Source organism: Pinus tabuliformis, chromosome Q, assembly GCF_031772625.1.
Source record: "Pinus tabuliformis cultivar Carrire ecotype Pingquan chromosome Q, CPIR1, whole genome shotgun sequence".
Lineage (NCBI taxonomy): Eukaryota > Viridiplantae > Streptophyta > Pinopsida > Pinales > Pinaceae > Pinus > Pinus tabuliformis.
In genome coordinates, this window is record NC_142296.1 from 971,191,495 (window position 1) to 971,219,469 (window position 27,975).

The following is a 27,975-nucleotide window of genomic DNA, read 5'->3' on the forward strand; positions in this document are numbered from 1 at the left end:
TCAGGTTGTGTACTATTACAAGCTTCTGAGGGACACACTTCCTTTCCCCCTTTGTGTGTTAGAACCCCCATGCATCTCCCTTGACCCGCTGAAAGGTCACACACTTGCTTCCGACAAATTCATAATACTTATCTCTGCGTTCTACTATGGTCAAGGCACTATATTACCACCCACTATTGGGACTTCTACTCCAAATTTTCTGAGGTCTAGTTGGGACTTATTATCAGGGAGATCCCCTTGAATGTTGGCTGGTCCAGCACCGTAACCATTTCTGGCGCTAGAAGGAGGGCTAGATGACAAGATGAGCCCATCATTCATGACTTACATCACAATGTCAACTCCGACATGTTTTTTCTCATGCTCATAATTCAAAGTGTTGGAGGATGTCATTGATGACTTTTCACAACTCAAATATAATGGTGAAGGTGAAATAACCTTGTTAAGACACATAGCTAAATTTTTAGGTTTTTGTGATAGGAATGAATTCCCCTCAGAGGACATTGCCTGCGGGTTGTTCGCTTACACATTCAGATGGAACGTTCAACAATGGTGTCTCACATTTCCCGCAACCTCTATTCACTCTTTCAATCATATGATTAGAGAGTTAGGCAATGCTTTCTTTCATTTTGATCATAAAGCACTCAATGCCAAAATATTGGAATTACGTAAAGCACTTGATGAATCTGTTGCGCAATGTTGGCAACGCTTCCGTAATCTCACTTTTCTATTCCTGCACGATGAGTTTTATTGGAAATTCATGTCTGAAATATTTCAATATCTTCTTCACATATATAATAATCCACATGAGTTAGAATCAATTGAACCTCTCCCAACATACCTCGTTGTTAGAACTTCCAAATCTAATGCAGACAAGGTCACTGTTTCAAGTGACTCTCCTTCCTCCTCTCATCAAACATCTCTAGCTCTGCAGGACGAGGTGGAAGAAGTTGTGAACCAACCAGTTGAACTGTCACCTCCTCCCACCCCACCTGCTCTGGATTTCTACGTAGATTTGGATTGCAAGCCTGTTGGTTGTCACGTGATCTCATTTTCTCAACCTTCGTCCTTTGGTTCCTTTGATCCTCTGTATTTCGATGTCTTATGTTCATCTGTTCCATATTCCACATGTGATGTTCATGAGGATCGTGTTTTCAACGGAGTTGGTGTTGAGCAACCAACATGCGTTATCATTTTTTGATGAGTATGTGTGGGAATATGAAGAAGAAGTCACAGTTAAGGATGACCTCCTTTTGTCCACACCTCATCCTCTCTATCCTGGCATATTATGTGATTCTGCCACTTCTGATTGTTCTTGTGAATGTTCATCTGTGGATGTCTCTACTTCTGATCATTCAGAAAACACATAGGATGCTAGTCCATCATTTAATCGTAGAGAGGACAAATCTTTCTCCTTGAATCTACCCAATCTTTCACCTTTCATTTCTGGAAACTCAGAGGGTGAAAATTTTTGTTTCTCATCAACACTCTGTATGATTCGTCAGATCATGAGGATGTCGATGTACATCTCGAATTTTTTGGTCATGGCTGTCGTGATATTTTTTCCCATTCATTTGATCACGATTTTGATTCACTTATTGCTGATCTTTCTAAGCTACCAGTATTTGATGGTCCATCTTCTGGTTAAGTGGAAACCCATTAAGTTTTCGAGGCACTTTAGCCCGAGATGATGGTTATGTCAGGTTCTTGTAGCCTTGAGGTCATTTCTACTTCTGATCATAAATAAGTTGAATCACCCTAGGCTCCTCATCACTCTCTTGTGCACATTGAAAATCTATCTAGTTTATAGAATCACATGATCCTATCGCTCATGCATTGGAGGAGTCATATGTAGCAATCACGGTTGTACAACACAAATTTTCTTTTTTCTACATGTTTTCTCATTTGTCAAGATCAAAAGTGTATACATGCTCGTCATCTGCGCGTAGTGTGATATAACACCATGATATGTCCACATAGTGCCTTTCATGTGCTTTCAATCTTTTCCTTTCTGTGGGTGCATTCAGACTTCAAACATGTTGGTTTTCATTGCTTTATCTTTCTTGTTTGCTGGTTTTACTGAATATATTTCTTGTTAACCATGCCATCACCTACATGGGCCAACGAATCTGTTGGTGGCTGCATTGGAAATATCACTTCATGTGAGAAGGGCCATGCACTGTTTAGTTTAGGAGTAGGAGTAGTGTTTGCTTTCCTATTTGTTTTTGATTTCTTGTTTGGATTTGCTTACTTGGTTTTGCTTTCGTTTTACTGCTTTCATTTGCTTGTTTTTTTGTTTATGCACCCGTAGGATTAGCTTTCCCATGAAACCGTGTTTGGCTTCTTGAGACAAGTAGGGTGAAATACAAGAGGAATTTTACAACTATCAACATTTGGTTATCTGTCTATTCCCTCTCCTTATTAAGATCTTGTGTTTCTTTTAGTCAATGATACCCTGATGGAAAATATGTTCCTTTCAAAGTGAGTCTTGGTGAAGTCACAACGCTTGCACTTTTAACTAGTATCGTCTACTATAATCGGTTCTCTATATTTGGTTAACCATTTTCAACTTAGTCAAGTAGAGTAAGGTGAGGGGGAAAACCTTAACAAGTATGTCAGAGGTATATATAAACATCCTTCTCTGAAGGGACAACCTCTTTTGCTCTCAATAAGTCGGGATCCCTCTTCTGCCTCATGAAATAAATAAGTGCCTATGCACAATTATTTGAAAAATGAAAAATGAAAAATAAATAAATAAAGGAAAAATAAGAGAAAGGCTTCCTCTGCAGAGAGGTGAAGCAAGTAACTCCACCGGGGTACTGTCCAAGCTTGTTGGCAGCGGATCATTTCTTGTGTTCCTGAAGTGACTCCGTTGGGGTACTGTCCAAGCCTACTAGCAGCAGAGCAACACTAGAGATGAAACTAAAACTCTGAAAGTTTATATTACTTGTGCATCAATATACCCCTCATCCCCACTCAAAACATCTCAGTTGACTTGGCTTGGTATGTGTGCTGACCGATCAAGAGACTGGTAGGGACAATATATTTAACTCAAGATAGTGAAGGAACCATGATAATCAAAGAATCGAACAATACTTCCAAAAGCGTTAGACCTGCTTTACACGAGATAAGGTCCATACAGAGCGCTGGAGTTCTACCAGTGTATCGCCAATGTTGTAATGGCTACAACCACCCTCCAAAATTTTTCTTACGCTTTGTTTTGGAGCCTCCCTACTAAAATCCCAGCAACTTATCTCACACTGACCAGGTATTTGTGATTTCATTGAGTTTTATCTTTTTCTTTATAGTTTGTGTTTGCTTACTTGCTTTGTCATCTAACCACAAGATGACCTCTTGACTTGGTGGCAATCTAGTTCTAGGCGTGCCTTGGTGATATATGCAATCCTTGAGGGCAACCAACCTTGCTCTCAGGAAATGCACAGTTCAAGCCCATAGTGAGCTTTGGATCTTGAATTGCATAGACCCACCTGGTAGCCTGCCTTCAGCTAGGAAATTGTGCAGAGCATGAGAGGCATCCAGAGCCACTCAGCCCAAGAATTGTGCAAAGGCATTCCCTCAATAACTGCCCGATGCATGTGCCAGTGAGTTACCTAGTTCTCCCTGGAACTGTGCAATTTCTTCGTGCATGCTGTTGAGCCTCAAACCTGCACTCATTTACCCATCCTCCCAATAGCCTTTTCCTACTCATTTCCTTCTTTTATCATCATTTCCTTCATCAACTTATTCAATTCATTGCATTATAGGACTTTTTAACATGATTTGCTAATCGTGCTAATGATTGACTGTTGGTTTAGATTTTTGGTTTAAGTGCTGCAATTCCGCAGCTTATGCAGCCGATCTCTGATTCTGCAGCCGATCCCAGATTCCGCAGCCATTTTTTGTTTGCTATACTCTAGGTGTCCTCCAGAGGAAAGAGCCACATGGGCAAGTTTGTATGACTGTGTACATGGTGCGTGTGCTGTCAGCTCAGCCAAACTGGCCGTCTACACCCCTGGTCAACGCAGAAGTAACTCTGGTCAAACGGCAAGGTTGCAAACGGTGGCACGGCTCTGCGTGTTCAGGTGGAGCACGGAACTCACAGCTAGCCTCCTCTTTAGCCACGAAGACTGCAGGGGACAAGAATCCAACAACGGATTTATCATCCACGATGACCGTTTCCTAAATCCGTGCACGATGCTGCTGAACGTGTCTTTTGCATAGCTCTTAGTTAGCTTAGTTTACGCACAGAACAGTTTGTGTTCCTGCTATAAATAAAGCGTTTGCACACGCTGATTAGTTAGCTTGGAAGTTAGTCTTTTGCTGTTGTTATTTAGTCTGTAAAACTCCATTTTAAATAGCGTTTACGCTCCCCACTGTATTTTGTTATGTGCTGATTTAATACCAAGAAGACAGTTCTGTTCCTACCTGCGTAGCTGATCTTTTTAATTGGTTGAGTGGATGGAGGGCCCCTGTCCGCTACAACCATTGTACAGTAGCTTTTAGATTTATTTTCCTGCATTTCTCTTTTCTGATTTACCATGTATATTAATGTACAGTTTAATTTCTGCAATTTCGATTTCTTTTGACATGTATATTAATGTACAGTTTGAATTATGCTGCTTTACGTTTCTGTACTTTTCATGACTGATTAGTGTATGTTTTTGCAGCTTTGTTAGGAGCCCGGGACAGTGTGCTTTTCCTTCTTTTTATCACTAGTGGCATTTGAAGTTGTCTTATCTAAACTGCTGACTTTTGCTTTGATTTTCATTAGTTTCCTTGCCTAGTTACTTTACCAGGTTTTGTCAAGTTGCTAATCTCTTGATGGTTCTTCTTATCATAATTCACTAACTTTTATGGGACCAAAACATCATTTAATTGCAGCTTGGTTTATTTAGTTTTAGACTCATATTGCTAATTCACTCCTAACTCTTTTTCACATGATCAATTTGGCTAAAGGCAGAATGTTAAGGGAGAATTAAGTAGTGTGATTTGTCACTTAATTTTTGCATTGCTTTAGAGGAGTTAGAGTAGTGTGCTTGCTTTCAATTGAGTTAATGTAGATGTCATTTTTATTCTTATCAGCAGTAGAGGTATTGGACTAGTGCCATTGGTCTTTTTGTTTGATGCTTTACTTTCATTTGAAGCTTTAATTTCATTCCAAGTTATTGTTCAAGTTTTCTCTTTAAATTTCAAGAAGCAATTAGAAATCGCCACATACACACACATTCACTCACTTGTTTATAACTTCATCACATCACATTAGGAAGATAAGTCACACATGAACTAAAAACGACAAAAAGAACTAGAAAAGGCTGCTTAAGTATATATTGTACACTTCACTTCATCAGCTTACGAGCCCCGGGTTGACAATTTATGATAGCAATTTAGACAACACTAAATTGACCAAACATTTTGGCGCCGTTGCCGGGGAAGTGAAATTAGGTAGCCAATTTCTAAAAAAAATTAAGAAAATTTCAAGAAAGGGAAATTGATAACCTCTCAAAGTATGCTCTCCTCTTGCACCTAGAGTGATCTGGAGGATCAGAAAAGAGAAAGTTATTGGTTTAATAGTTTCTTAAGTATGCTCTCTTCTTGCACCTAGAGTGACCTGGAAGATCAGAAAGAGAATTATTAGCCTGACTTGAAGAAAAATAAACAAAAAAATGACATGCATAGAGCTAGAGATTCTAGGGGAAGGTTTTTAGCTAGAGCCAAGAGTTCGATTTTTACAAGTCCATCTACTTCAAGGAATAGACAAGAGACACCTCCCTCATCTCCAACTGACACTCCTAGCCCTAGGATTCCTGGAATTCAAGAGGCAAGAATTGACTCTCCCACACCTTCTATTGAATTTGAATCAGAAAGAGATCCTTTCCTTCCTTCTACAGAAAGACCAATTGTAATTGAAGAAGTGGAATCATCTGAAGAAGAGGGAGAAATTCCTTCTCATTCACCCTTTGTAGAAGAACTAGAAGACTCTGAAGTCTCTAGGGAAACCATTATGATAGAGGAAGGAGGTGGTAGAGGTAGAGGTAGAGGAGGAGGAGGAGGAAACAATGGAGGAGGTAAAGGTCACATTGGAGGAAATAGAGATGGGGATAACTCATTTGGGTTTCCTATCGTTGATGAGGATTCCCGAGCCACTATGAAAAACATGTCACCATCTGTCCTCCCAAACTTCCATGGGTTAAGAACTGAGGACCCTGAAACATTTCTATTCGAGTTTGAAGTCGTGTGTCGAACTTATGACTATCTGGATGACTCTCAAAAACTCAAATTGTTCCCTTCAACATTGAAAGGACAAGATTTGAAATGGTTCATGGGGTTACTCACTCAATCCATTAGGTCTTGGAATGATATGAAACAAACATTTTTGGATAGGTACCTGGACTATTGTATGCCTACCAATCACAAGGATGAGGTATTTAAAATGGTACAAAGAGAAGATGAGAACTTAGAGGATTTACTTGAAAGATTTCAATATAACCTGAAAAGAGCAAAAATGAGTAACTTGGATGAGGAGACCTTGAAAGCCCTCCTATTAAAAGCCATTAGAGATGAATGGATAGACATTCTGAACATGATGGGGAAAGGAGATATATCTCAACTTTCACTCAATGATATAGCAGAGCTATGTATCCATCTCTCAAGGGGAAAATCAAAAACTCAAAAAGGGCCTAGAGATCCTTCTCTCCTTAGAGCAAATAAATCTGCAACTGGATCGGTAAGTAGGGCTGAGATCGGCAGTATGCTTGATGAATTCAAAACTGACATCTTAGGGAGTCTTAGTGAACAATTAGACACCCTTAAGATTCACAACAAACAGAAAGCAGAAGCCGAGGCCTTGGCCATCTTTTGCCCGAAACGTAGGAAGAAACATGCTTTAAGGGAATGTCCCTTGGATGCACAAGTTGTAGAAACATGTGTAATTTGCTCAGAAAACCATGAGACCAAGGATTGTCCTTCAATCCCTGGGCTCACAGCAGTCTTTCAAGAAGATCCAAATACACTTGAATCTCTCTGTTTTGTTGCAAGGAGACCTTGGCAGGGGCAACAAAATCAAGGGTTTAACAACTCTATGAATTTTCAACCCCAACCAAATTGGAATCCTTGGCAACAACCTTGGTCCCAACCTCAAAATCCTTTTCAATCATGGATGCAAAGCATGCAAAATCCTTATGGGAGATTTGCTCAATTCTATCAATATCCTCCATCTTTTCAAAACCAGCAAGCTCCACAACTTCCAAATCAAAGTCCACAACTATCATTGCCATTCCCTCAACAACAACAACCTTCTCCACAAAATCAAAATTCTCAACTCTTGCTTCCATCCCAACAGAAGTCAAATCAACTTCCTTCTCAGCCATTGCCAAACCCCAATAATAGGAACCCTCAAAATGCTTACATGATGGAAGGTCAACCATTCCCTACCTATATGATTGTTCCTCTCAATGAAGTACAACTCAGATCAGGTAGAATCCTAGATCAACCTTCTATAAATGTTCAACAGCCAAGCATTTCTGAGGAAGAATCTCTTAAAGCCAATAAGGGTTCTGAAGCATCTCTTCAAAACCCAAACACTCAAAAAGAAAAAGAAAAAGAATCAACCCCCACAACTCCCATAGTTGAACAACCTACATCTTTGGCCACACCTCCTTTTCCTGAAAGGTTACAAATCGACAAAGGAGTGGAAAAACAAATTTGGTTGCCTGACTATAATTTTCTAGATGAATTGAAGAATGTCTGTATCAAGATTCCCTTGTTACAAGCCATTAAAGAGATTCCTATTCTAGCAAAAACAATAAAGGAGTTGAGCCTTAAAAGACCAGGAAGGAAACCAAGAGATACCAGAAGGATCCACCTGGTAGGAAAAATTGCAGATATCATGATGGGAAAGATTACCATGCAGAAATATGTAGATCCCGGTAGTCCAATTGTCAAAACACATATCAATGGGGTAGAAATACCAAATACTTTGATTGATTTAGGGGCTGCTATCAACATTATGAGTAGACAGACCATGGACCAGTTAAAACTTCCTAACCTTCTCTTTACACCTACTTTACTGCAACTTGCAGATAGATCAATCATTAAACCTGATGGTGTATTGGAAGACATTCCAGTCTCCCTAGACTCTTGGGAATATCCAGTTGATTTTATGATTTTAACTCCCAAGAACAATCTAGGAGGAAATCCTCTTATTTTAGGAAGACCTTGGCTAGCCACAGCTGATGCTTTCATAAGTTGTACGTCTGGGGATATGTATATTTCTGATGGCAATTCAACAAAGAAGTTCAATCTGTATCCTCTAGCGAAAGCAATTACAGAAATAGGAGATAATGAGTGGGTTGATGATGAAGATACTATACAACCTGTCTTTACCATTTCTGAGATTAGTGAAGATAGTCAAATTCTGAACACATTAGAAAATTTTGAACCATCTTCAGAATATGACTCTACACAATTTCAGTTGGATTCTGACATAGAGTGTCTATCATCTAGACAAATGTCTCTTTTCTCTATGGAAGAATTTGGTAGTTCTGCCATTGAGATCTTTCCAGGAAAAACATTAAACATTAACAAAAACTTGGAAAAATCCCAATAGGAAGAGCTAACCAAAGTCTTGCAAAGACATTCTACTGCATTTGCATGGGAGTATACTGACATGAAAGGTATTGACCCTAAGACTTGCATTCATCACATCTACATTGAGGAAAACAGTAGACCAATCAGACAACCTCAAAGAAGGATGAATCCAAACCTTAGGGAGATAGTGAAAGAAGAGCTCCAGAAGTTACTCAATGTAAACTTCATTTACCCCATTTCAGATAGCCGATGGGTTTCTCCCTTGGTTATAGTACCTAAAAAGAATGGTAAATGGAGGGTTTGCATTGATTACAGAGAATTGAACAAAGCAACCTTGAAGGATCATTTTCCTTTGCCCTTTATTGATCAAGTATTAGATACTTTAGCAGGCAAAAAGTATTTCTCATTTTTGGATGGTTTTAGTGGTTACAATCAAATTCAGGTAGCACCTGAAGATCAGGACAAAACCACATTTACTTGTCCATGGGGAACTTTTGCTTACCGAGTACTTCCTTTTGGATTATGCAATGCACTTGCTACATTTCAAAGGGCTGTACTAGGAATCTTTTCAGATCTAATTCATGATTGTGTAGAGGTCTACATGGATGATTTCACAGTTTATGGTAACACATTTGAAGAAGCATTAGAAAATTTGGAAAAAGTCCTAATTAGATGTAAAGAAACAAATCTTTCATTAAGTCATGAAAAATGTTTTATGATGTTTACTGAAGGGATTGTTTTAGGACATCATATTTCAGGAGATGGAATTAAAGTTGATAGATCAAAAGTTGAAGTCATCTCCAAGTTACCTGTTCCAAATTGTCAGAAAGATGTTAGAAGTTTTCTTGGGTTTACTGGATATTATAGAAGATTTATTGAAAACTTCACCAAGATAGCATCTCCGCTCTTCAAATTACTTACAAAAGACTGTGAATTCAAATGGGATCCTGAATGTCAGTCTGCATTTGAAACTTTAAAAACTAGAATATCTGAAGCACCCATTTTGAGAGGGCCAAATTGGAAACTCCCTTTCCACATTTCTACTGATGCTTCAGATACAGCTCTAGGAGCTGTCTTGGGACAAAAGGATTTGGTCCCTTATGCCATTTATTACACCAGTAAAAATTTGACTCCCACTGAGTTAAATTATACTGTGACTGAAAAAGAATTCTTAGCCGTTGTTCATGCAATCAACAAGTTTAGACATTATATAACCGGTTATGAAACTTTTGTCCATACTGATCATTCTGCAATTAGATATCTTATGAACAAACCTGTTACTAATGGCAGAGTTACAAGATGGCTTTTACTTTTACAAGAATTCAATATTACTGTGTTAGATAGACCAGGGAAACAAAACACAGTAGCTGATTTCTTGTCTAGAATCCAAAATACTAACGAAGATTCTCTTGTAGAGGATAAGTTTCCAGATGAATACTTGTTTGCAGTAACTACCAAAACTCCTTGGTATGCAGATATTGCTAACTATCTAGTTACAGGGAAGCTACCTCCACACTTATTTCCTAATGAGAAAAGGAAAATCATTCAGGAGAGTTCACATTATTCTTGGATTTCTAATGAATTGTTCAAAACAGGGCCAGATTGTATGATCAGAAGATGTGTTCGGGAAGATGAAATGCCTGACATCCTTAAGGCATGTCATGATGAACTGTGCGGCGGACACTTTGCTGACAATAGGACGGCCTATAAAATCCTTTCTTTAGGATATTATTGGCCTTCTCTCTTCAAAGATGCAAAGCAATATGTTAGAAGGTGTGACAGCTGCCAAAGAGTTGGGAGACCAACTCCTTCAAATGAAATGCCACTACAGCCACAGGTATGCATCGAACCCTTTGAGAAATGGGCTCTAGATTTCGTTGGACCTATTAATCCACCATCTAAGCAAAAGAAGTATATATTAGTTTGCACTGATTATGTTACTAAGTGGGTAGAAGCCAAGGCATTGCCTTCTGCCACTGAAAATTCAGTTGTTCAATTTCTTTTTGAGGATATTTTTACTCGTTTTGGTGTCCCAAGAGAAATTGTGACAGATCAGGGAAGTCAATTTACATCTAAATTGATGGAGAAGCTGATGGAGGAATACAAAATCAAGCACAGAACATCTACTCCATACCATCCGCAAGCAAATGGTCAAGTGGAATCTACAAATAAAGTTCTTGAAAGCATCATCACCAAGACTGTTCATCTTCACAGAAGAGATTGGGCAGAAAGGCTTCCTGAAGCCTTATGGGCCTATAGAACTACATGGAGGAACACAACAGGACATTCTCCCTATGAACTTGTTTATGGGAAAGAAGTCCTGCTCCCCATTGAGTTCCAAGTCAAGACCTTCAAGATGGCAGTTCAATTGGGGATGAGCCTATCAGAAGCCCAAAAGCACAGAATGGACCAGCTAAATGAGCTAGATGAAATAAGACAAGATGCAATTCTAAGGACCGATCTAGTTCAGCACCAAAGAACTAAGTGGCATGATCGACACATCAAAGAAAGAAAGTTTCAGAAGGGAGATTGGGCACTATTGTTTGATTCCAAGTTTAAGGACTTCAAAGGAAAATTTCAAACTCATTGGCTTGGGCCATATGAGATTGATGAAGTCTTTAACAATGGAGCAGTTCGAGTGAAGACCATTGATGAGCTTCAGACTCCTCTCATTGTGAATGGCCACCGATTGAAAGTCTACCACAAGCCACTCTCAAAGGAGGAATTTGTTAAAATGTTCCAAGAAGATTCTGCAACAAGGCTGGTGGAGAAGAATTCTTCTCCTCCATCAGGCTAGTCTTTGTTTCTTTCAGTTAAAAAAAAAAAAAAAAAAAAAGAGAAAAAAAAAAGAAAAAAAAAGAGAAAAAAAAAGAAAAGAAAAAAAAGTCTCTTGTATAATCTTGAAAACCAATCTTGGATTGGCGGTCTTATGCAGAAAATATAAAGTGAAAATCAGGGTCACCTGACACTTTATATTTTCCAAATAAAAAAAAAAAAATCTCTCTCTTTCTCTTTCCATCTCATCCGCCATTTTTTTCATCTCATCTGCCATTTCATCCATCTCATCATCTCCATTCCACTTCATTTTTCTTCTAGATCATTCATTCCATCTCATAACCGCCAATAAAGTCCCTCTCAGGACTATTCCATTCAGTTAAGTTTGTTCTAATCATCTTTGTGCAGGCAGAGAAGTGTTGTTGCAGTTTCCGCAGCTCATACCAAGTTTCCGCAGCTCATACACTCTGTCTCTGCAATCAAAGCAATTCTGTTTCAAAAAGGAAAATTTACAGTTAGAGGTATCATCATCAAAGAGCAGCAAGGATACATAGCACCTACAAGGCCAGAAAGCAATCAAGAGTTAGCCACCATAATCAACAAAGGGATCAAATGTAAACGTATGAAGGTATATTCCAAATTTTTAACCAACAGTTTAATGTCATTTATGCATGGTTTTCAAATCGTGGTAGGAGTCACTTAATGCAATGATTGACAAGATTATCCCACTTCTCGTCCACTCCTCATCCACGATCACGCCTAATCCACCTCATCACCCTCTTAACGGTCCCCTAATTACTATTGATTCGAACTTAATACGAGCTGCTCTTCCATTAATTACTCGTACCTCAGTGACGTATACCAGTGTACTACGGCTCTACATATGATCATTTCCGCAGCCAAATGTATGTAGCCACCCGACGCTTATGGATTTGGCCGTTGCTTCATCTATTCATATCTCCATTTCTCGCATGCATAAACTCATTGCCGTATTGTTCTCTACACTCTCGTTTTTACTGTAAATCTTTCTCTGTTCTTTTTCCTCACCTCTCTGTTCAAAACCCCGATCACAAGTTCTGCACCATACTGTTTATTACATTACGGTTACTCTGTTACAACCGTAATTCCTCTGTTTTCCCCGTGAGCATTCTCCTCAAGCGTCCATATCCCACTGTCAGAGCTTCAAGAAAAACTGAGAGCCGAAAATGGGGAAATTGTTAAGAGCAGAACCGGAGGGTTCGAAATTTTTAGAGGGTTACCCACAGATAAAGGAAGCACTGCAGAAAGCCAAATGGTTGAAGTTCATCCAGAAATTTAAAGGGTATAATAAAGAGGTGACAAAGGCATTTGCCCGGTCATTTAATGGAAATACCGTGGAGGTAGGAGACCTGCAGTTCACCATAACAGAGAGCACCTTGGCCACAGCAACCGATTTGCCTCAAAAAGGAGAACGCTGGTTCAAAAACAGAAAAGTTGAAGATCAAGAGTGGAAAAATATGCTCAAGAATCTAGGTATGGATACCTCCATTTTTACTAAGGGAATCCCTGTACGTGTCATTAAGGAAGAGTGGACTTCATTACTGTTGCTTGTTCAAAAATTTTTAACATGTGAAGGCCGCTTCGGTGTCATGTATGTATACCATGCAAGAATCATGATGCACTTTATGGATGACCATGCTATCAACCTGCCTTATTTCTTGTTAGCTAGTCTAAAGAAGATGAGTGACACTGTTCAGAAACACGTGGGAAACATTGAACCCCACTTGTCTCATCATGGACTCGTTAGAATTTTAATTGAGGAGCAGTTGAAAATTAAAAATGATACGTGGGAGAAGTTTCTAGTTAGAAACCATTTTCAAGAGGTAGCTGAAGCCTCTAGCAGCTCTCCTAGGATACCAAAGAAAAGTAGGAGAAGAGGGAAAGAAATTACTGCCCAAGAAATTGCTGAAGAAACTGTTCAAGAAACTGCCCAAGAAATTGCTCAAGAAGAAAGGAAAAAGGGAGGCAGAACTAAAAGACAAAAGAGGGATAAAGGGAAAGCCATTGTGCAAGAGTCATACCCTTCACCTGAGCCCTCAATTGAAGAAGACTCCCAAACACTAGCTGATAGACTTGCTCAACTCCATGCTACTGCCCTCTCAAAGAAGAAACAAAAGCAAAAACAAAGTACCTTGCAAAAGCAAAAGAGCACTAGTGCCGTGAGAAGGAGCAGCAGACTACAAAGGAAAATGAGGGTAACTGAAGACAAACAACCACATTTTATTGACTCGGGAGGAAGTACACCTGAAAAGGTTGCTACCCAGCTTGATTTTGAATCAAGTTCCCCACGTGCTGAGGTTACTCCTCCACATGAAGAAAGCCCATTCCAGCAAGACCCTCAAACAGAGTTTGAATATGAACCAAGTCCAAGAAGATCACCTGACATTGACCCTGACCAGCAGAAGGTGTACAATTATTTGGAAACCTTAGAGCAATCAGCTGCCGGTCCTAGCTCTATCTTGCCTCTTGATCAACAGGTTCAATCTCTAAAACAAGAAGTGTTCGAGCTAGAAGTCCTGAATCGCCATATTAAACAGGAAAATGAAGCATTGAGAGAACAGAGCAAGGTGGACAAAATTGTCCACGACAACACAATGCTTCACTTGGGTCTTTGGCAGAAAAAGAATAGGAAATTGAAGAGGAAATGCAAGAAATTGAGCAAGGCCTTGATTAACTTGAAATTTAGGTGTTTGGTTAGAAAACCAAAAACAAATTTGGCAGCAAGAAGAAAAAGGAGAAGGTTGGATGTCTTGGCAGAGGCATCTGAGCATATGGACTGAAAAATCATGACAAAGTTTTGGTTGCATGAGGACATGCAACACCTTCACAGTGGGGGTATGTTGAGCCTCAAACCTGCACTCATTTACCCATCCTCCCAATAGCCTTTTCCTACTCATTTCCTTCATCAACTTGTTCAATTCATTGCATTATAGGACTTTTTAACATGATTTTCTAATCGTGCTAATGATTGACTGTTGGTTTAGATTTTTGGTTTAAGTGCTGCAATTCCGCAGCTTATACAGGGTTTCCGCAGCCGATCTCTGATTCCGCAGCCGATCCCAGATTCCGCAGCCATTTTCTTGTTTGCTATACTCCAGGTGTCCTCCAGAGGAAAGAGCCACATGGGCAAGTTTGTATGACTGTGTACATGGTGCGTGTGCTGTCAGCTCAGCCAAACTGGCCATCTACACCCCTGGTCAACGCGGAAGTAACTCTGGTCAAACGGCAAGGTTGCAAATGGTGGCACGGCTCTGCGTGTTTAGGTGGAGCATGGAACTCATAGCTGGCCTCCTCTTTAGCCACGAAGACTGCAGGGGACAAGAATCCAACAGCGGATTTATCATCCACGATGACCGTTTCCTAAATCCGTGCACGGTGCTGCTGAACGTGTCTTTTGCATAGCTCTTAGTTAGCTTAGTTTACGCACAGAACAGTTTGTGTTCCTGCTATAAATAAAGCATTTGCACACGCTGATTAGTTAGCTTGGAAGTTAGTCTTTTGCTGTTGTTATTCAGTCTGTAAAACTCTGTTTTAAATAGCGTTTACGCTCCCCACTGTATTTTGTTATGTGCTGATTTAATACCAAGAAGACAGTTCTGTTCCTACCTGCGTAGCTGATCTTTTTAATTGGTTGAGTGGATGGAGGGCCCCTGTCTGCTACAACCATTGTACAGTAGCTTTTAGATTTATTTTCCTGCATTTCTCTTTTCTGATTTACCATGTATATTAATGTACAGTTTGATTTCTGCAATTTCGATTTCTTTTGACATGTATATTAATGTACAGTTTGAATTATGCTGCTTTACGTTTCTGTACTTTTCATGACTGATCAGTGTATGTTTTTGCAGCTTTGTTAGGAGCCCGAGACAGTGTGCTTTTCCTTCTTTTTATCACTAGTGGCATTTGAAGTTGTCTTATCTAAACTGCTGACTTTTGCTTTGATTTTCATTAGTTTCCTTGCCTAGTTACTTTACCAGGTTTTGTCAAGTTGCTAATCTCTTGATGGTTCTTCTTATCATAATTCACTAACTTTTATGGGACCAAAACATCATTTAATTGCAGCTTGGTTTATTTAGTTTTAGACTCATATTGCTAATTCACTCCTAACTCTTTTTCACATGATCAATTTGGCTAAAGGCAGAATGTTAAGGGAGAATTAAGTAGTGTGATTTGTCACTTAATTTTTGCATTGCTTTAGAGGAGTTAGAGTAGTGTGCTTGCTTTCAATTGAGTTAATGTAGATGTCATTTTTATTCTTATCAGCAGTAGAGGTATTGGACTAGTGCCATTGGTCTTTTTGTTTGATGCTTTACTTTCATTTGAAGCTTTAATTTCATTCCAAGTTATTGTTCAAGTTTTCTCTTTAAATTTCAAGAAGCAATTAGAAATCACCACATACACACACATTCACTCACTTGTTTATAATTTCATCACATCACATTAGGAAGATAAGTCACACATGAACTAAAAACGACAAAAAGAACTAGAAAAGGCTGCTTAAGTATATATTGTACACTTCACTTCATCAGCTTACGAGCCCCGGGTTGACAATTTATGATAGCAATTTAGACAACACTAAATTGACCAAACACATGCATGGAAACCTTTCCTGAAAAATAAAAAAGTGAAAAATCATTCGTAAAAAATAGGGATATATTTTTAGGAGTCTGAGTTACACTTGAGCTATTTTTGGAAATTGCGCCATGTGTCACTTTTTCCTATATTTTTGGCCTTCACGTCATAAACCCTAAATCGATCAAATCTATTTAATGGACACCGCCAGAGCTCATTTTCACATTCAATATTGGAGCTCTAGCATTTCTGAGGAGATCTAGGAACCTTTAGCATAATCATCGTAACTTTTCCGAGTAAGCCTTACTTTTCTAGTATTTTGCTGCTTTTTATGTCGCTTTTGGTTCCTTGGCTTGTGAGAGTGTTGTTTTACCTATATTGTTGAACGACCATTGGCGTTTTGATTTTTTTTAGCTTGTATAAGTGTTGTTTTAAAATTTTCATTTGTCTTTCTTAAGTGTCGCATGCATAACCTCATTTTTTCACTAACAGTCGTCGTTGCGGTGAATCTCTCCATAAGCTTCATTGTTCTTCAGTTTGATCGATTCTTGCACTTGTTTTGATTGCATGCATCATCATTCACTCATATCTATACAAAATTTCACTTACAATTTTAAATCTTCTCATTTTCATGTTTCTCTTGGGCATATCTGGGCTTCCTTGGCCCAAATCTAGCTTTTCCCGGCATGCACTGCACATTTTTGGATCTTGAGGCTTTGCCTTGGCTCCAAAAATTGCGTAGAGGCTACCAATGAGTGGTTCCAACTACACACTACGCAGTTCTAGGAGCCATTCCCAAAGCCTTGGCCACTGAGATTGCACAATGCGCAGTGCCAACCAACACAAGCCAGAATGAACTACGCATTGTGTAGTTCCAGTCAGCATCACCTCTCCACTGGTAGCTAGGACTGTGCAATGCGTAGATCTAGCTGATAGTCCCTCACCTCTGAAATGTAGAATTGCACAATCCTTCCCAGCAGTTGCCCAATTTGTTGCTTAAATCTGTTTTTGAAGTGTTTTTGGTTTCAAGCTAACATTTGCATGCCATGAGTGTCCTCTTTGTCTCCAGGTACAACAGTTGTTGAGTAGCTCTTCAGTAGTACAGGTAACATGGCTTCCAAGAAAGATGCATCAAACGATATTGTAGAGAGCAACATTGGGGATGTAGTTGAACATGTGTCAATGAACTTGCTAATCTATGCAGACACACGACTGTTCTTAGAGAAGGACATGAACATAACATGGTAGGAAATCAAGGATATCTTTGGAAGCAGCTTCAAGGAAGATCTAGAAGATCGGCATGTCTATGTCAACATACACAAGTCATGCTTATATAAGGTTGCATGTAGGTAACCCACCTTCCCATGTGCGGACATCATTCACTGGATTGTCTCACATACCAATCCCAAAATGGTGACATTGAGCAGTGTTAGTGGAAAAAATCTTGCTACCTTTAGGACGGAAAACTATCATCATATGTATCACTTACCACAACCAGTGAACCGCATGGATGCACTTTTCTATGCCCCCAACAACAATGTGAACACTAGAGACATCATAAAGCATTGGGTGAAAGAGTCGTCAAAGTTCAGGTCGACACCCAATCATGTTTACAAGACTAAGTCACTCAAAAAGGCCTACCAACTCTTGATCATCTTTGCATGCTGATTGTACAGTCAAGAGAGCATGAAGACCTTTCCACAAAATTGGGTGGTTGTGTTGGACCAGTTAGTGAATGAAGGAAGGCCATTCAACTGGTCGGATCTATTGGATCTTCAGCTGAAAGTGCATGTGACTAATGTCCAGAATCTGCCCAAGGATGAGTAAGAGAGATTCTATATGTCTGCGTACCTATTTGATGCAATATGTGCCTAGCATCAGTTTCCTAGCATGGGTTGGAAATGGACAACATCATAGACTGTTGTGAATATTTACTGCAAGTTTATTTTTGAGTGCAGCTACCGAGAAGTCATGGCAAGGTTATCTGATCATTTCATCATACCAATTTACAAGTTGATCTTTGAGCAAGATCCACCCTGCATGTCCCAAGAAGCGATGGAGGCATTACTTAACATTGTAGATTGGTATGCCTGACTTGGTGGCACCTTCATCAGGATGTTCGGCAGAGAGAAGCCTCTGCATGTGCTACCAAGGTTTGCCACAGATAGGCTGGTCATGCAAGAGGTTTCATATCACATCTCCACAAGGTTATCAGCAGGACTGCATAGAAGGAAGAAGGCACCATGGCCTGCTCTTCCTTTGCGAATTGGATTGTACGAGATCTGGAGCTTGAAGGATGCGGATGTCGAGGCCAAGGAGTTAGAAAAGTTTGAGTTTGGCACCAAGGACTAAAATCTGTATGATCCCCAATGTATATGCAAGAACCACTGTGCGAAGGTGTATTATCCATGGATCCAGAGGACATTTCATTAGGCAGAGGTAAATCCTTGGAGGTACTGTTATAACTCCTTTAGGATCAATGAACCAGTCAACATATACACAAAATGGAAATATGCTCTGCAGGAAGCAACAACAATAGCAGCAGTGAGCAGAAAACTGATGTAGGATAAAGGCAAGAGGAATATTTACGAGAACCCAGAGGTTGAGCAAAGCTACGAGTTTAAAGAAGATCCTCTCGTTGAGAAAGAAACTTTGGCAGTGGAGGCAAAGAGGAAATAACACAAAAAGAGAGTAGAATAGAGGAAGACATAGAAGCAAATGTTGGAGGATGTAGAAAGGAAGTTGAAGGAAACAAAGAAGAAGCTGAAAGAAGAGCAGGAGCTAAGAGGGAGAGAGAGGGAAGATAAGAAAAAAAAAGAATAGGAATAAGGACAAGGCCCAACGACAAACAAAATTGCGCCCATACAGGTTGAGGAGTTAGAACAACCACCCAATGAAGAAGAGGGTGAGCAATTGCAGGATCAGGAAGTTACTCAGTAGATTAAGAAAATGGTTGAAGAGATGGACACGGAGTTGGCACGGGAGCCACAATACCAAGACACCAACCTCATGCCGAGAACATCCAAGGTCGCCTTGCAGTCTCCACCACCTCCAATATTAGAACCAGTCCTGAGTGAACAGGGAGAGGTTGTTCTCCTTGATGATGATTCGGCGATGAACGTGTACAATCTGTCATTTGATGAGGTTCATCAGAGGATTGTAAAAGCATGAAGAAAGCATCTCCCAGATGATCACGATTCACTTGTACATATAGAGGAAAGGGTCATTGTGTCAGATTTTAGGAAACATCCAGATTCCATGGCCGATGCCTCCAAGGCTTATCCAGAAGCCACAAGCTCAAGTGTCAAGTTCTTGTTAGTGGAGAATGATCAGATGGCAAAGAAATTGCAAGAGGGCAGGCAGAGTGCAGAACAATCTGCAAGATCCACTACGGTGGAGATGAGGAAAGCAATACTTGCTAAAGTATCAACTCTTGAGACCACCATGCGGAAACGTTATGACGGATTTGTCAGTGTGCACAAGGCAATTGTCCATCTATATGGTTTTTAGCAGCAGTGCATGAAGATTGCCCAAACTCTCAAAGACATACATGTTGCTATTGCACACATACAAGAATGGACAATGAAATACAAGGGAGCCCCGCTTTACTTGCACAAGATAATGAAGTTGCAGGTAGAGCTAGACAAAGCATGGATCCGGATGTTGATCTAGAACTATGAGAAGCTCCCTCCATTCATCAATAGCATTGAGGCTTCCTATGCATGATTGTTCAAGAGTCTAGATGTCATGGTGAGGACACACATGATCCCTTCAATCGGTTCCCTCACCGAAGCCATTGAGAAGAACCAAGTCTGGTTGGAGGTCGACAGGTACATGGAGCAGTTGATGCGAGAGGCCACCAGTGATGACTTGCAACTGAGCGCAGAAAAAATGCAGAAGTACATTGGTGGTCTAACCACACTCAGGAAAATTCTACGCATGCTTCAAGATGAGTTGGAAAAAGGCTCTAGGACCATATACCCAGAAGCCATGGAGGCAAGAGTCTGTTTCTAGAAAGACACAACCAAACATTATGGGGACACCATAGCACAGTACCAAGCTTGGTATTAGTTTGTCAGCAAAGATTTTCAAGAGGATGTTTCCGAGTTGGTCTTTCCCTAAGATTCTAAGTCATATTGTTTGTCTTGTTAGGCTGACTCTAGCCTATTTTGTCCCACATGGGTATATGTGGAAAATGTGTATATATTATAAGTGAAATTCCAAGTGTCATTAGTGGAATGTGAACAATCACTATGTAATGTAAAGAGTTATTTGTAAAGGAGTTGAAGAGTCATGAGGGTAGTCAAAGAGTCAAAGGGGAATGTTAAGGGTCACCCCACCCTTTATTATAAATAAAACCTCATAACTCATAAACAGGGATTTTTGGGAGCCAAGCTTTTGGCTAGGCTTAGGCTTAGAGAAGGCTTGGGAGGATTGTGATGAGCTATGGCTTCTCCACAACATAGAGTGAGTATGCTTCTTTGGAGGAGCAGGTGGTATGAATATTGTATGAATATTGTTGAAGATGTGTTGTTGGATAAACCCGTCATTTTATATTGTGGACTATTTCGCTTCCAGCTTGTGATGTCATTCTGCTCTTGTGTTCTTTTTAGGTTGTGTACTATTACATGATTCTGAGGGACACACTTCCTTTTCCCCTCTATGTTTTAGAATCCCCAGGCATCTCCCTTGACCCGCTGCAAGGTCACACATTTGCTTTCGACAAAGTCATTATAATTATATTTGCGTGCTACTACGGTCAAGGCACTACATTACCACCCACTGTTGGTATTCCCACTCCAAACGGTCTAAGGTCTAGTTGGGACTTCTACCGGGGAGATCCCCTTGAATTTTGGTGTATTCAGCAACATCGACACATCATCAGTTAAAAACACCAGATGAAAGCACAAAATTGATAGAAGGTGCCATTAAATGGTTAGATAAAGAAGGTGTGATTCCTATTTTAAAACATGAGTTGTATTCAGTGGCCCTGGCATTTGGAATAGAATTATTTCTCTCATTGGAGTGTGTGGCAGTTCTATACTTTAGAACCAAGGCATATGGTGTCCATGTGAATGGATATGTTGACATGGTGGTGAAAAGCTTCCTTGGATAGGGAATTGAATTGAGGCAAAAAAAACATTTCCAAGCATCTTGGACCATCTTGTCATAGGAGTTATGGGGACATCGAAGGACATACATGCAAGAGAGATGTACTTTTATTCTATGATACAGTTGAATTCTAAACTAAGAATGTAGATGGAACACTAGAAGTTTCATGCTAGTTTCAGTTTCTCAAGCTGAAAATGCCATTTACATAACCAGATATTTCAAGCCAAATTCTGTGATTGTCATCAACGATTCCCTTTTTCGTTAACATGTACATAAATCCAAACCAATTAGGTTAATTATAGCTCTTGCAAGTGTGCAGAGAGGGGAATGCATATAAGATGATCAAGATGGGTAATCTAGTGTTGAACTTGCTTGATAACAGTGAGATAACAAATTTCAAATTCAGAGAAGTAATTGAATAGAGATAAATATAAACATGAAGACAATTAAGCTAAAATGGATGAGGAAGCCGATGGATAAATAAGATTAACAAAATCGATGAAAAAACATGTACACAAGAATAAAGAGTGTCTTGTAATGAAGTTTTTTGTTACAAAACTCTGGGAAATAGATAGAGATTGATTGAATGACAAGAAATGCATTACTTAAGTTTGGAAGTGTTCAATGGTTGACAGATATGGAGGGATTCACTAATATGGAGCAGAGAGTTAAAATATTACAAGTTTAAAGAATGTCGGTACTCCAGAGACCAGTTTCATAGAAGTTTCAAATAATGAATGCCAAATCAATAAGTTTGTGTAAGGATGCAATGGAGGCGTGGATGCAGAGATGTTACTTCCATAGTTATTGCTAAAGGTTACATGAATTATTATGATGAAAACAAATTATTATTGTGTCAGCAACGTTATAATAACAAGGTTATAAGGTGGAGATTTGGGCGTTATGGTCGATATAATGACAGATCGATATGGTTGATTATTGGCAATGGACATTATGTTATACTAGCATTAATAGGGTTACAACATATTGTTAGATTAATATTATTGGCATACACTAATATTGGCATGGGAGACGCATAACATGCATTACTTGGAGTATGCATTAATGACTCAACGAGCTCCTCAAGCGATTTATATGCTAGTGAGATTCTCCTAGACATGTCGGGACAGATAATGATAGAGGAAGACGAAGTGTATACGTTCAAGTTAGAGAATTCAATTCCATGCGTTGAGACCAAAAAGCTACAGTAGGTTGGATGCATTGAAAATTAATGGAAAAAGTGAATGAAACGTGTCTTCATGAATGCATTTTGTTTCCGCTCAGAACGGACCTTGATAGTGGCACGCACACATTATGGAGTTGATATATATCTATCTATATAGAGAGAGTGTTATTATTATCCCACTGCAAAGGATTATTATTATTGTTTGTTATATTATTAAAGATGGATGTTATACTTTCACAATATTGCATATTATCGTTGGCTTTCACATTATTGTATATCGTAATGTATCGTAATGAGCCTACGTCAGTTCAATTTTATATTGTGCTTCATGGTAAAGCACATGTACTACATTGCGGTGGAAGCATTAACATGCTACCTACATTGAGCAGGTTTAATGAATTATTCATGTCATCCTTGAAGGGGAAGAGATGTTCTTTTCACTCATGGCCAATCACAGAATGAGAACGGGCACATAGTTTGATAGAATGAAAGAATAATTTTACATTTATAGTAAAACCCTTTTAAACATACCGTTCAACATCCCTAGCACATATTTTTACAAAAGCTTGCGAAAGAGGAAAGAACATTCTAATGAAATCAGAAACATTATCAACATGGCCTCCATGACCTCCACCCATATTTATCGACAACAACAACGATAAATGGTATATAAGTCTGATCGAGATTGCCTCTCTAAAAGTTGCAAGGAATCTGCCAATGCAGCCCAAAACATGACGACCATATAACAAAAGTTGACGGCGTTGGTATATATGTAACAGTGAGAGAAATTTGGCTCTGATGGGTCGAGCCATTTGGTTGTAGTTGATCGCAGATTATTCCAACCCATCTGCAAAATAACCTCCACCGCAGACTCGTTCAACTCCAACTATAGCTTGCTCGCACTATTGGAAACAATTATGAACACTTCAGATGAAGATGCTACTCTTGTTGTGGCTCATTTCACTGCAGACATGGTGTGGGCTAATGTAGGGCCTGAAGTTGCAGAAGCTGAAGTGATACACTACGCTGACGAAGCCCAAACCTATATGGTGGAAGGAAGATGACCAGATAGTAACAAATGGCAATCAACAACCCAGTGACAAACATGCTTTGTGCTTGAAAGTACTCTTCAATTTTGCACAATGTGCTCGAGAAGTCATTTAGAAAATTCTTGGTTTACAAGTGAACTCTTACGATGGAAGCTAATGGGAAAATTACAGATCTTATTTCAAAACGATGGATACATTCTTGAAAGAATGCAACGTTGCAAAGAATAATCAGTGAGAACTGGTTTTTGGCAATTTACAACATTTTGAAAGACAATAAAGGTTTAGCAAAGGATCTTACTCCTTTCTTTTGAAGTACTTGGAAACCATTAATGTTGAGAGCTCTTACACAATAAGTGAAGCAAAATAAGAAGTTGTGAGGGTCATTAAGGAATTTGTTAAAACACCATATATGTTCCCGTTCAACTTACTTGATATGCATGTTGTGGAACAACTGAAGAGAGATGGAAAGTATTCATTGGTATATAGCTTGTTACAATTTTTTCCTTACTCAAAGATTAGATTCTTATTCAGAGCCTCAAGTTACAAATTCCAAATTATTGAAAATCTATGGTATAATCCATGAAGATTGCATAACAAAAATACAGTTAATGTCTCTTGCTGATCTTGCTTCCAAAGGATCTAGAGAAATGGTGGAGATGCGGGATTATAGACGATAAGGTGGAATTCTAAATTGTTTGAGCAATCATTTTAAATTGTAAAATGGATTTGAGGAATTCCACTGAAACTTATCATCCTTCACTACAACTTAGTTCTCTGCAAATGTGCATACACTAGTGAAAGAAGCTTAAAATTCAAGGATAAATTCGAGGATTAGTTACAGGCAATGTTGTTCGTACTAGATGGTATGAGAATAGAAAATCACATTATATTTCTTACAGCTTCACCTTCAAAAGAATGTGCAAATCCCAAGTTTAAAAGTGGAGTCAACACAAGTGTTCCTAAAAATAATACAGTTGTTGTTGTGGATTTATTTGGTGTATGCATCATGATGAATGATATGATGCTCATAGTGTCATGAGGCATCAAAACATTGCATGCAAAGTTGTTATTGGATCCTTTTAATAGTTCAAAACATTGGAGACTCAGCATGCAAAAACCCATATGAACAAGGTGATATGAAGTCAAATAATGGGTAATATTACTGAACCTTAAACTTGACAGTTGTTTGATGAGAAGGTCCATAATGTCATGAGGCATCAAAAGATTGCATGAAAATTTATTATTGGATCCTTTTAATAGTTCAAAACATTGGAGCCTCAGCATGCAAAAACCCATATGAACAAGGTGATATGAAGCCAAATAATGGGTAATATTATTGAATCTTAAACTTGACAGTTGTTTGATGAGAAGGTCGATGATGAACCTATGCTAAAGCACTAGAATAATTTGTGCAATAACTAAATATCTCCTTATTATTTTTCATTATGAATCACACCCCCTTGCCATTGATGTCAAAGGGGGAGGTATGCAAGACACTTCTCAACACCAAAGGGGAGGATCAATGTTTTTCCGTCAATACCAAAGGGGTAGATTGATGGAAAAGGAGAAGCAAAGGCATAGGAGAAACAAGGTATGTTGCATGGATATTTAAAAACAAGATATGAAGGTGATGGAAAAGAAACAACAAGAACAACAAAGGCAAAGGAGCAGAAACAAGGAAAAGGAGAAAAAACACGGAAAACTAGAAGAGCAAAAAATGTTGAAAATAGCAACAAGAAATGTTAAAAATAGAATCCAAAAATTCCAATTTAATTTTTCCTTGAATTACATTGTGAATTGAATTGTAATTCTTTTCTCATAGCAACTTGTAAATAGTTAATTAATTTTAATTAACTTAATTAAATTAGGAATTTCGATTTGGAAGGTTTTTTGAAGTCATGTATATGTTCTCCCTATATTATAGGGGTCCAGGATGACTTAAGTATGAGTTGTATTAGTTAACTTAGTTTATTGAGTTAAGTCGAGTTAAATTAGCTCCAAAATGTTTGAGGAACTAATAGTGAGTTAACAGTCAATTGATGCATTAGTGCACTCAACTAGTGCTACTCCAGTTAACTGAATATTCCCTCATCAGAAACTCATGCATGTCGATTCTGAGAAAGACCCAGTTGAGACTAGAGTGCAGGGACAATGTACTATTTGTTTTAGATTTTTCTAAGTTGCACTGATAGTGCATGCATTTAGGAACTGAGGAATTTCCCTTTAAATACGAGCTAATTCTCTCAGGAATTGTGCAAAGAATTAGAAGCTTGGAGGCTTGGAAATTTGGCTAAGTATTGGCCAAAGGAAGTCATCAAGCGGAGGATAGGAAATACTTGTGCAGGTTAAGCTCAAGGTTGAGCAGAGCATATTGTATTCATCTAAATTCTTTGACCAAGGGTGCAAGGAAATAGGGAGCTTGGAGAGCAAAGAAGAGGCTAAGATTTGGCTTGAGCTTGCTTGTGAGATGGGAGATTGATTTTACTGAGTGCTGGGATTGTTCTTGTGAGAACAAGCATTGTAATCTCATCTTGATTTTCTAGATTAATGCAATACAGATAGTGGGGTTTTGGGTTGTGGCTTTCCCCGGATACTTATTGTGTTATGTGCCATTGATGTTCTTACTCTTGTCGATTATTGTTTACTCGATCTTTATGGGATTCCACCGTAAAGAGTAGAAGTAGATTCTTGTCTCTTGTTTTTAGTAGATTACATGAGCTTGTGAATCTACAGGATTTTCTACATGGTATCAAAGTTGGATTCTTTTTTGGGCCATGAGTTTGCATAACAGATCTAAATTTTTTTGTGCAAAATTGATCCAATTGGATCCATGAAGATTATCACAGTACCATGACTGTATCAAATCAGGACAAAAACTTCGAATTCAAGAGCACAGGGTGATCAGGAAGACCTCTAGACAGTGGCAGTTTGTAGCCAGCGAGGAACAACGAGGACCTTAGTCAAAGCACGCTGACCAAGGCCCATGGAGATCGCACAAGTGGGAAAAACTGGCACTTGGGAAGCCTAAATCGGGAAACAAATGGCATTTTTGATGCGCGCATCTCTGGGAAAAACACCTCGAGAAGGAAAAGCCCCAAAGCGCTAAGTCGCATGGAAGCCGGGAAAACCGTGGGGAAAGCGCTAAGGTGAAAGGCGGGTCTCGCACTCTAAAACCGGAGGTATATCGGGGGCATCCTTGGGCAGTAAGTGGATTTGGAGAAAAACGAGCGATTCCATTCAGCGCTTGACGTGTGGTAGGCGGATGAGAGAGAAAACCACTGCTCATCGCGTGCTAACAGTCGAGCAAGTCAACCGCGCGAAATGAGCGAATGTCGTAGGATCTGGGGGCTCCAGATCTGACGGTTGAGATTGCGCTCGATGGAGGAACTGGATTTGATAGGGGATTAAGCCACGACATAAAGAATTTTGAAGTTCGATTTGATCGCCGAGTTGGCGGATGACTCATCCCACAGTGTAACCGAAAAACCGAACCAACGAGGAAGAGCTGGCGCAGTTCGTAAGAGGACAAGTGGCCACTTCCTGTGAGCCGTTGATGATGACGTAGAGACAGGGAACTCCAAGCGAGCAGTAGCAGGTGATCTAACGGGGGCGGAAGAGGAAGCGAGCAGTCAGGGATAGATTAGATTTAAGCCATGAACAGACACAGAACAGAACACATGGAGAAGAGAACGAAGGCAGAGAGAGTGAGAGCGAAGAAGAGATAGTAAAGCAAGAAGCAGAAAATATAGAACCGAGCTAACTTAAGGCAGCATCGAGCAGATAGAAGGCTTGAGAGGTTTAAGCAATCCCTGAGAGGATCTGTCGGGAATTGAGCACCACACTGGTCTCCTCCCATTAAAGTCTAGAGAGGTCAAGACCTGGAAAGGAAAAGAGTTTGTGCACTCTAGTGGCTTGGGGGATCCAAGAACCACCCTACCAGGCATTATTCTATTTCAGGAGACTCAATTTGAGCTCCTCATTGTAAGTCTCTGCTTTAAAAACACAATAAAAGAAGGCCACCACTGAAAGCTGGACCAGAGACGTAGCCCTGGAGGATAGGGTGAACTCCTTATTAACTTGTTGTGTTCTTGTATTTGCTTACTGTGTTTCTCTACTACTTTCCATTTTATAGTGTCTGTGTATTTTTCAATATGATCGATCTGTTGCCTAAAATGACATAGACACACACCAACACATGAGTCTGTAATACCTTCATTCAATAATTCTTTAACTGAGATCACTCAAGAGTGATTTTAAGATCAAGTGGTATTAGAGCTCTAGGCTGTTAAGGTTAGACAAGCTTGTGTTGGTTTAACTGTTGAATGCTAACTAGATCAAAGCTCAAATTAGGAGAAGGAGAGTTGGTCGAAACTAATCCTGAAATTGGGAGAGTCTATCCTCAGAAGACAATGTCAGAGGAAGGTTCTATGGGGCCAGACCCTCAATTCATAGATAGTTTCCTAGCCATAAAGTCCATGGTAGAAGAAATGTATAGGGACTTTAGAAAACATAAGGATGAAGATTCATCAGGCTTTAAACAAGACAAAGGAGAAGATGAGTCTCACTTCCATGACCACTCAAAAGGAAAAGGGAAAGAGGAAAGCTTTCTCACACCTCCTAACAGCCCTGAACATAAAAAGAAAGCATCTTTGATCAAAC

General features: G+C 39.4%; 1 pseudogene; it reads left to right on the top strand.

Moving 5' to 3' along the window:
- Positions 1-23,178: 23,178 nt before the first annotated feature.
- On the top strand, positions 23,179-24,111 carry LOC149222718 (uncharacterized; annotated as a pseudogene).
- Positions 24,112-27,975: the final 3,864 nt, after the last annotated feature.